Consider the following 9,976-nt stretch of genomic DNA (forward strand, 5'->3'; position numbering starts at 1 on the left):
ATGCCTGTCAATCATTTAACCTACATCTGAGGCTTTTTGAGGCATAAATAATGCAATTTTATTCTCATTTTAATACCAAAACTAGTCCTGAGTCCACTTTTTCTCTAATTGGACTGCAGAGAATCAAATAAGGACACTTTAAATTCAGCCTATAATGATCATTTTTGAACCATAATTAATAATTTGGGGGTATTGTTTTTGCTCTTTCAGTGATTTCCTGCTGTAGAATCGTGAACATTTAATAGAACATTTTCTGGAGATTCCAGCAGTGGAGCATTTTGAGGAGCTGTCCACTGCTGCCGTGCTGAAAATCTCTACATTACACTCTACGTCTCTGATTTTCCACTCTTTTGACAAATTACACTTCCTCAACTTTTTGTTTATGTTGCTTAGGTGTGTTTTGACAAAAGCACTATCATATGTACTGAACTGAAATGTTTACACTCGTCTTCTCTTAAATGCTGACTCAGTAGTTGTTTCTTCAAACACTACCTTGACCTGACAAGGACTGCAATACTGACCGAACGCTGACTTACCCAGAAGAAAGGAAGAGGGTATCATGGTGTTCTTAAAACATTTCTTTTCTTTTCGGCTAAAGTCAATATTATAAAATAGTACTAACTAAGACCCCTCTTCACCATAGTTTCCAGTCCAATCCATTATATAGCCATTTCCTGTAAATCTTTATCCCCAGAAGCCAAAATCTTGTTGTGATTAAGCTCAAGAGTCTATAACAACCTAATCCCTGTCCACAAGGTGTCCCTGCAGATTTTAGATGTGTCCTTGATCCATCACAGCTGATTTAAATGGATACATTACCTTCTCAACGTGTCTTGAAGTTCTCCAGAGGCCTGGTAATGAACCAATCATTTGATTCAGGTGTGTTGACCCAGGGTGAGATCTAAAACCTAGGATTGGGGACTCCTGTTCTATAACTTAGGTACAGTGAATTATCACAGTCATAAACCTGAAACATTGTTAGCCCATCACCTGTGGTCCTTCAGTACAAAATGTTAAATATGCACATCCCAAAATGTGAAATCGTCTTCGTTACCAAGCAAATGTCTCCGATATTCCTTATGACAATTAATATATTAATTTGAATTTATTACTAATTCCAATTTTATTGGAGGCTCAGAAGTATCCCCAATGAAGTCCATCTTAATGAATTAGTGTCCCTTACTAATTAAGGCATTAAAACAGGGTTGTCAGTGTATGAGTGATAATAAGTTCCTCTTAATCAGGAGCTTTGAATATTTGAATTAATTTCTGGAAATAGGCCATTTACTTAATAAGAAGACCATTGTACAGTACAGTCAAGAGATGGTTTTTATCTACTATAAAACCTCTTTAAGGTGATTATGATGTTGCATTTGTGTTGGTAATTGTGCTTATTACTAAATGAACAAAGTTATGATTGTAGTACTGTGTGACACAATGACAAGCTGGACTGAGCTGAATTTGATAAAAACATTTAATTTTGAAGATAATTAGGGATTAATCTCAACTGTAAAGACACTGGGTTTCACTGAGAAAGGGATTCTTTACAATTTGAAAGCAAATGTTCAGGGGGTTTATTTAACTTTCATTTTCATAGCAGCTTATGCTAAAATGATTTTCGTGGTCAAATCAGGAGAATGGCATTGCAGCTGTTAATAAAAAAAAAGGCAAATAAGGGATTTAAATTTACCAAGATGCAACATATCAGTGAGGAGAAGATCTGGATGTAGGATGACAGGCTCATAGGTCATAATTTGTTCCAGCTTTCAAGTGGTAGAACAAAGGTGAAGAAAAAGAAGAGAAAATGCTACTTGCTAAAAAAGTCCACAACATAATTGAAATAATCCATTTTATAGTGAACTTTAATGTTATTGGTGTTATAATGCTGCAGTTTTTGGCTAAGCCCCTTTCATGTAGTTTAAACTGTGTCAAAATAATTTAGTTTAGTTTACAGCAATATAGCATTAAAACTGCCATTTAAATGTTTCAAATGTTAGTGACAAAACTCTCGCTGCACATGTATCCACGCTGCGTGTCGGGATGCCGCAGTTTTCCTGTTTTTCCTGTTGATAGCACCTCATATCTTGTTGCCACTGTCACCATTTGTTCTCATAAAATGCTCACTGTTTCAGTTCACAAGTTTATAAATGCTTCATTCTGGATTTTTTTTACTCTGTTGGAAGTTTTTCACACTGCAATCTGTTTCCCTCCGGCTGTTGGGAAGACCTGACTACCCAAATCTCAATTCAGTGTTAACAAAAAATCATGTAGGGGACAAAAGGAAAAAAGTGGATAAACGATAGAAGATTCCTGAGCTGACTGAGCTCTGGTGCCTGAATACTGATGGAAAACCAAATACAGCAGAACTTACTAAAGTGTAAAACAGGATAGGATTACAAAATAAAATCATAAATGCTGGAAGCAGAAATTTAAACTAGACTTTAAAAGCGCATGGAGCAAAGAAAGCTTTAAAACAATCAAGTAGATCATCACATCCTCAGATGAAAGTTATACTGTAATACTATATAAGTAATTAAACAAGTTAATTAAATTAGTGTTTTGTTTTATAATAATCTTTTGGTGACTCACTGTTATGTAGTACTGAATCTGGACATCACGACTGCTTTTTTTCACCCACATCAAATTTAACGTATCCGTCATTTGCTATGACTTCTAGGAAACTTCTAGTTCAGAAAACCCTGAGAGGACTGAAATATTGGCCCTAAAATCTGGAACTGGCAAATAATTAAACAAGAAACAGATAAAAGACTCTGCAGCAGCGATAGGTCAGTGTGGAGCAAGGCAAAGCAACTGCTGAGCACCACGAAACGTCCACGTGTCCCATGGTGCCGGGCAGGGCTCCGCAGATGGCGTTCCCAGGTTAGCTAATGCTGGGGGTGGGGTGGAGGGTTGTTTTCTGTTGAGAAGGCAATATGTCTCTCTGTCAGCACTGAGAGCCTCATGCCAACTGACAGGGGAAGAGACAGATATTTAAAGATAGAAAGAATGAAAGACCTCATAAAGAGGAAGAGAGGGAAAAGAGGGAAGAAGAGGAAGAAGAAAATATAAGGGCTAGAAGGTCAGATGCATCTACTGCATGAAAGAACTCCAGATTTAGTTATAAACGGAATAAAGAAGCAAAGGAAGAGGTTGGACTGTGTGCTATGACACAGAAGAACTGGTCAAAAGGATTATGGAGAAGAAGATCAGGGTGAAAAGGAGGAAATTAATTCTGAAAGCAGTTACATCAGGAAAGAGTGGGAAAAAGAAAGGGAGAAAAAAGGAGAGGGAATGTGGAAGGAGGGTAAAGGAGGAAAACAACGTAGAAAAAAAGCATCACAATCCTTTAAGACTTTTCATGGAATTTAGCTGAGAAAGAAAGCGGTACTTGTAAAAAGAAAGCTTTGGGAAACAAATGTCATCCTATAGGTCGTAGAATGACTTCTGGACTGATAAAGATAATTAGCTCATGCAGCAGGTAAACACACACACAGTAGAAGGAGCCTATGAGAGACTGCCTGCTACTGTGCTAAAGACAGGTAGGGAAAAGCAGACATGCAGTGAAATAATAAAAGAGGAGGAAGAAGAAAAATGAATGAGAGCTTAGAGGGAAAGACCTTGGCCCAAAAACTGAGGAAAGTCCACACACACACACATGCGCATGCACACGGACGCATACACAAATACTATGTCACACACATGCATGCACCAGGGCTGGCAGGCAGACAGCGTTAAGTGTGACACATCCTGCAGTGCATGTCTGTGCAGAGCAGCATTCACAAAACCCTGAAAAGAATCTCTCCATGTCCAGTCACACACAGTTTCATTCACCTTCAGTGTGAATTTCGTATAATTTGGGTTTGAGCTCACACTGAGCTGTGACTGGCCTGAAGACGAACTGACCTTGCATGATTCAAACACTGAAAATGCAACACTGCTGATGGGTGCAAAGCTAGCAATTTATAGCTAGTCTTGGTTTAGTCAGATTTAAAACACTGGAAAGCCCTTCATCTCATGCATTTAGAACTATAGAATTATAGGCGATTGGGACTGCTATTGCCAATCCCATAAGCTCACCCACTCAGAATGCTTGGCTATAAGTATAATAAGATGTGGAGGGTGTGAGCTTTTCTACCAAGCATTCTTGTGTACTTCTTGTTTCCTACAATATTATGTATTAATAATATTATGGAAGTGATCCCTTATGGACATTTGCAGGATTACCAGAGAATAGAGGACAAGATCCTGAAGCAGTTAGAGAGAAATCAAAAAGACACCCTGAAGGAGGCTACTGAGTATTATACAGGTCCATATTACTTTCCCTGAGCCTTTGTTTTGCTAGTGGCCTTTTTGATGGGATGGGGCTTTTATTTTGGCTTGCTTCCCTCAGATTAGAGATGCCACATCGAATCATTATATAAGTAAATCTTGTATCTCAGTACAATACTGTGCTGCAGCTTAAGGGCCTGGTGGTTTAATATTTAAGTGCTCAGCTGGAACAGAAACACGGCACTGTGTGAGTTGATATCCTTCATCTACACGTGCGCTGAAACTGGGTTAGTTTGAAAGAAGTGTCCATATTTGTCACTGATGGTAGTGCTAATGTTAGCAGCACAGCTATCACAAGCACAACTGTGTTAATTCGTATAATGTCATGGTAATGCTAGCCTTCTTCCTTTTATATATACACATGCTAAATAAAGGGTTTGGAAACACTTTTGCTTTTTGTCCCACCTCTGGTATATCTTTAACCTAATTTCAGCCACTCCTTCAAACTAACAGCAAAATGGGCGATCTACTTCCGCTGCATGTTTCCGTTTTGTTATCGCATGTTCACACTGGAAATGTTTTTCACAGTCTTTACAAACTGACATGCTGACTCTTGTTTAAGTTTAAATTTGTAGTTAAGAAACAACAGACAAATGATTGAAAATGGTAAGAGGTGGGTTCTCCAATGTCTGACACCAAACCAACCACCTCACACCACCTTCCTAAAACGTAGCATAATTTCTTTTTTTTTCATTCTTAATTCATTAATTTCTTCTTCATCCATTAGTAACTATCAGCGCAGCCTAGTTGCAAAAAGACAAATTTTCTTAAATTTGCAGACAGAGCAGTGCCTTCAAGGATCAACTCAATTTCATATCAGTTTGCTGTTACTGTACGATTCCAAGAGTTCAATGACTCACTCTTGGTGCTGGATACTGCAAAATATCGCCTCAGAAAATCATCAATTATGAGGCAGCTTTCTATCTGTCCTGTTTTAGTTGTTGTAGCGCTTCTATAGTCATCTTAAAGAATTCAGAAGTATATTCTCATGTCATATGATGTTGGTTTTACTGTGTAGCTTTCAATCCTATTTTAAGCCCTGTGTTACAATATTTTTTTAACTAAGTTTTGTTATTGTCGATCTTGAAAGAACATTTAACAATGTCATATTAATAAGATAAAAGTGTTATGTCATTATTAACATTATAACCGGTTAATACCCAACTACAGTCACTGTCTACTCCTTAGATTAAAATGGACTTTTCATTTAAGTAGCAGCAGTAACCACACTGGTTTGCAATTACATCATTCTAATTTAATTTTACTAACATTGCAGGTGCAATATAAACTTCATCTTGTAGTTTAAGTTGTGGGCTTTTCAATGACAGCAGTGCTGTGTGAAGCACTTTACAGTACCTTGAGTAACCCCAGTGGAAGATGAAGCACTGACCCTGCCATTGTCAGTGACTCATACCATCAATCAGCTGTTTAAACAACTGAAGTTAGAGTATGATTCATTTCGCCTCACCTCAGAGAACAGCACGCCTACTGAAGATAATGATATCTCATGTCTCATACAACCACAGGTCTATAAACATGTGTAGAGAAGTTAACAGTTGTCTGTTATACCTGACCACCTTGTCTGCTGTACAGGACCAGGTTTGGTTTGAATCGGGAGAACTGGCAGCTGTGTTTCTCCTTGCTAGCTTGCTCGGTGGTTTGTTACAGTAATCTAGGAACCATTTGATATTTGATTCTTGGGGAATGACACCAACTACTTTTAGATGATGTGAACATTTTAAACATATTTTATGGCCTTTGATCTCCATTTATGTAATCAACTTAATTGTTGTTTTAAATGTGTTTTCCAGATACCACCTGCTACCTGAATGTAGTGAACAGAACAAAATAATGCTAACCATTAGGGCTAACCTTGTTTTGTGTATACTTTATAACAATGTGACAGTGAGGCGCGCACAGAAACCATCATTATTATGCAGCACTGTTGATGTTTTTGTGTTTCTGTTTCAGATTTTTGTTGAATGCATACTTTAAAAAAAATAAACATTTTTTTTTACCCCTTAACATTTTTAGATAAACTTTTCCCTCACATGGGCCAACATCTTTTTAATTGTTTCTTTCTAGTGATAGTCCCAGTTCTATAAAAGGCTTTGTATATGAAAATGTGTTCTTCTGCAAGGTTAAAAATTGCTGTGTTCAGACTGAAGTGGGAAGTTGCACCTAAAGTCGAACTTCTCACTTGGAAAATCAGCAAAGCCCCACCAATCCCAACTTTGTCATCCACGATGGCAGCAGTGGACGCAAATGGTAGTAAAACTGTAACATTTGTGATCTGTACTACTGTGTTTGTGTGCTTGTGATTCACTGCACACAGACCACTGACCATGCTCTATCTGTGAATGTGCATCAGTGGTGTTTTAAACTGTGGAAACAATAACAAAAAGACAGGTATTGTGTTGTATTGTTAGTGTTGTATGAATGGTTCTATCTGCTAGGGAGCATAAAACATGTGTTTCCTTGCTTCTCTGGCTAATACTACTGCAGTACAGTGAACATGGGAATGACGTCATTCCCAGTTCTGACTTGTGAAGTAAAAGACACACAACATAAAGATGACATTTATCCAACTGCACCATCTTCTTGGACAAAATAGTACAGGATGAAAGTACAGCCTGGCCCGTGTTTAACTTCAGATGAGGAAAACATTCTTCTAGGCTATATGTCAGAAGGGAATTTCATTACATCCACAAGTGTTCCTGGAACTTCAATCTCTTATATGGAGTAGGAAATGTACTTTGGAAGTTGTGCCAGAAATTTTCTTCGTCCACTATTCCAAAGCATACATGAGGTACAGAAGGGTGGGGGTGGTTGTGACCGTACTCCATAATTGGTCAGATACTGAACTGGTGAAACAAATTTGTGACAGCCTCCTAAACTAGTACAATGTTGCCAACTTAGAAACTGTTTTATTTCTCTCTGTGACACCTGCAGGGACATGCTAACTCAGAGAAGGCTGGTATTTATGTCAGGCAGCTTTAGAATGAATTTTCTTATCTTTCTATCTAAAAGTGTGTTTACCTATTTTCAGATATTTTATTCTCAGTGTTGCACTTGAGCCCTACATAGATCCATTTTAATATTATAGAACAACTGAATTCATAATTTATCCATGGAACTTGAAAGTTTGTCATTTAGTTTTTTATTAGCTTTTTGTTTTTTGAAAAGGACTTTCTATCACTGTTGTGATAAGTCTTACACGGATTATTTTTTTATTATACTAACATGAAGTGAGTTCTTGGGGCTGGATGGACATGCTGAGACAAACTTGGTTCCATTAGAGCCTCCTGTTAGAAATTAAAGCCTTTCTGATTTGTGCCTTCTAAGGGAGAAACCACAAATTCTCTCAGCCTGCAGAGAAAATATGTCTCTCACACGGAAATATTAATTTTCTGGAATTCTGAGTGATGCAGATTTCAGGTTGTAGAGTTCACGTTGTCACCTCAGTTTTAATTAAAATCGACCACTTCTCTTACGGCTTATCAACCAAAATTACACCCAATTTAATGCCAATTTGAGTTTCCATTAGAACCACCCACATTGCTAACTCTATCTATCAGTGGGACCTAATGAGTAACTGAAAACACCAAAAAATCACCATCCTAAATGTTTCGTGCCTTGAGCGCTTGCAAATTGTAGCCATGGAATTTTCCATCGCTACTTCGCATCCTACACACTGCAAGAGCTAATACAAACTCTTTGCCAAACCATCAAGAAGATGAATAATTCATGTTGTAGAGATTAACATGAACTTATTTCTACAAATTTGCCGTTTTACGTTTGTAAAATATTCTGATACCGTGTCAAATTAAAGCTCATCATTAAAACGGACATATTTGCAAAGAAGCTTAACCGTAAAAGACAAAATGCAGACTTCAAATAACATTTTCTCTACATTTTTACCTTTTTCCTTCACAACGGCATGCGCACGCACGTTATCCACAGGTAAGTCAGGAGAGAGAGCGAGACCCAATAAGAAGTGCTGCAGTCTGCTGGAACAGTATCACAGGATGGGTTCCCCAAGAAGCAGCCAAGAGTTCTTTAGAGCACATACACATAAACACACAAATGTGTGCACACATCCCCTCCCTCTCTGACACACGCACACATACAGTCACACGATCGCATCTACCTCACACACTTTGCTTCCCCGCCTCCCCTTTTTTCTCTCCTCCACGCGCCGAAGCCAAGCGGCTTTACTGTGCTTTTCACCAGACTGTATTCAGACTGTACAATTTTACAGCGCACTCCTTCCAAGTGCACCACGGTAATCACGGTACAGTAACATTCCTGCACTAACTGGCGAGGAATCAGCCGTGCAAACACGCTCATCAGCAGCTGTCAACAGAACACATCTTCCCTCCTCAACCTGAGGTGAGCACAAAGATCACTCTCTTATACAACATCCTTGGCTTTTTTTTTAGCGGAATAAAAATGTTTCACCAAGACAGTCATGGGCATGAGCATGATCTGTCATCCATGTAGCCGAAACTAAAGTCCTGACGAGCGCATCCAAAGACACGGGGGTCGCTGAGGCGAGCCCAAAAAGTGTGAGCGGCTTTAAAACAGATGCGAAAATGAGGTGGTTTGAGTGGCGTGAAAGAAATGAGAGATACATGAATAAAATGAAGGCGCGGTTTGAAAAGACAGCAGAAGCTGAAGCTACTCACCCTGCAGAGATGAGAGCTGGTCGGACGGTGCAGCCGAGATCTGTGCGCACTGGGAAGCCTGGGTACCAAACTGGCAGGTTCCCCCTTATCTCGGTCTCTCTCTTCACTGCTCTCGGTACGCACACGCTCTGCCTCTCTATCCCGTGTTTCCCCGAATCTCCCCACTTCTCCTCTCTGTGCTGCCCCCTCTCTCACTCCTCCCCCTTCTTCTCCGTCTTTACTTCACTCTGCTCTTCAGCACTGCGGAGAATCGCTTGAATTGGCTTCACTGTAGTTCGGGTATAGGGAGGTGGGACTGGTGTGTGTGTGTGTGTGTGTGTGTGTGTGTGTGTGTGTGTGTGTGTGTGTGTGTGTGTGTGTGTGTGTGTGTGTGAAGGGTGTTGGTGTTGGTGGGGTTACAGTGATGTAGGCTGGAGGGAGAATGAGGCTCACGCGAACACGCACAAAAGGCAGCATGGCCCAGGAGCGCGCGGGCTGGGATTGAGGACACATTATGTACACTGAAAACAGAAATTCAAACATACACCAACAATTAATGGCCATGAACAAAACAGCCAAACATACTGTGGGCCTGCATTAATCTTGTCTGCATAATAACAAATGAAAATGAGTGATTAATGCCACATGGAACCTACATGGTTCTCTTCAGGAATAGTTTTAGTTTAGTAAAAATCAAAAAGGTCATTATCTTGGAAAACATCAAGTTAGCTGAACCATGAAAGTAGGAACACTTACATTGAAATAAATGCCTGAATATTGGGGCCAGTATTCCCCGATGCCTGCTGGCTGCTATTACAAGATAGTTTTATACAAACAGACAAACAAACAAAAACAATCAGCATCAGATCATCATTTGGCAGCACACTTGTATCATGACTCATAAGCGCAGCCAGTTTTGCATTGTGTAATTAATGAAGCACCAAAACATCTCAAAATGCCCATGTAGCTTAGCCCCTTAA

General features: G+C 39.3%; 1 protein-coding gene across 2 annotated transcripts in view; it reads right to left on the bottom strand.

The window, feature by feature from the left end:
* Positions 1-9,229, bottom strand: part of cacng7a (calcium channel, voltage-dependent, gamma subunit 7a) — a 41,835-nt gene extending 32,606 nt beyond the window's left edge. The window contains exon 1 of one of the 2 annotated variants that reach the window (XM_086279921.1): positions 9,018-9,229. The gene's annotated coding sequence lies outside the window, so the exon portion shown is untranslated. Of the gene's footprint in view, positions 1-8,250; positions 8,358-9,017 lie in introns of those variants that run through there. The other variant, XM_086279922.1, reaches the window with a different exon arrangement.
* Positions 9,230-9,976: the final 747 nt, after the last annotated feature.

The sequence above is a fragment of the Aulonocara sp. 'chitande type north' Nkhata Bay genome, linkage group LG22, assembly GCF_057382095.1.
Source record: "Aulonocara sp. 'chitande type north' Nkhata Bay isolate Kocher_YH1m ecotype deep benthic linkage group LG22, A_spYH_male_GT1.1, whole genome shotgun sequence".
Taxonomy (NCBI): domain Eukaryota; kingdom Metazoa; phylum Chordata; class Actinopteri; order Cichliformes; family Cichlidae; genus Aulonocara; species Aulonocara sp. 'chitande type north' Nkhata Bay.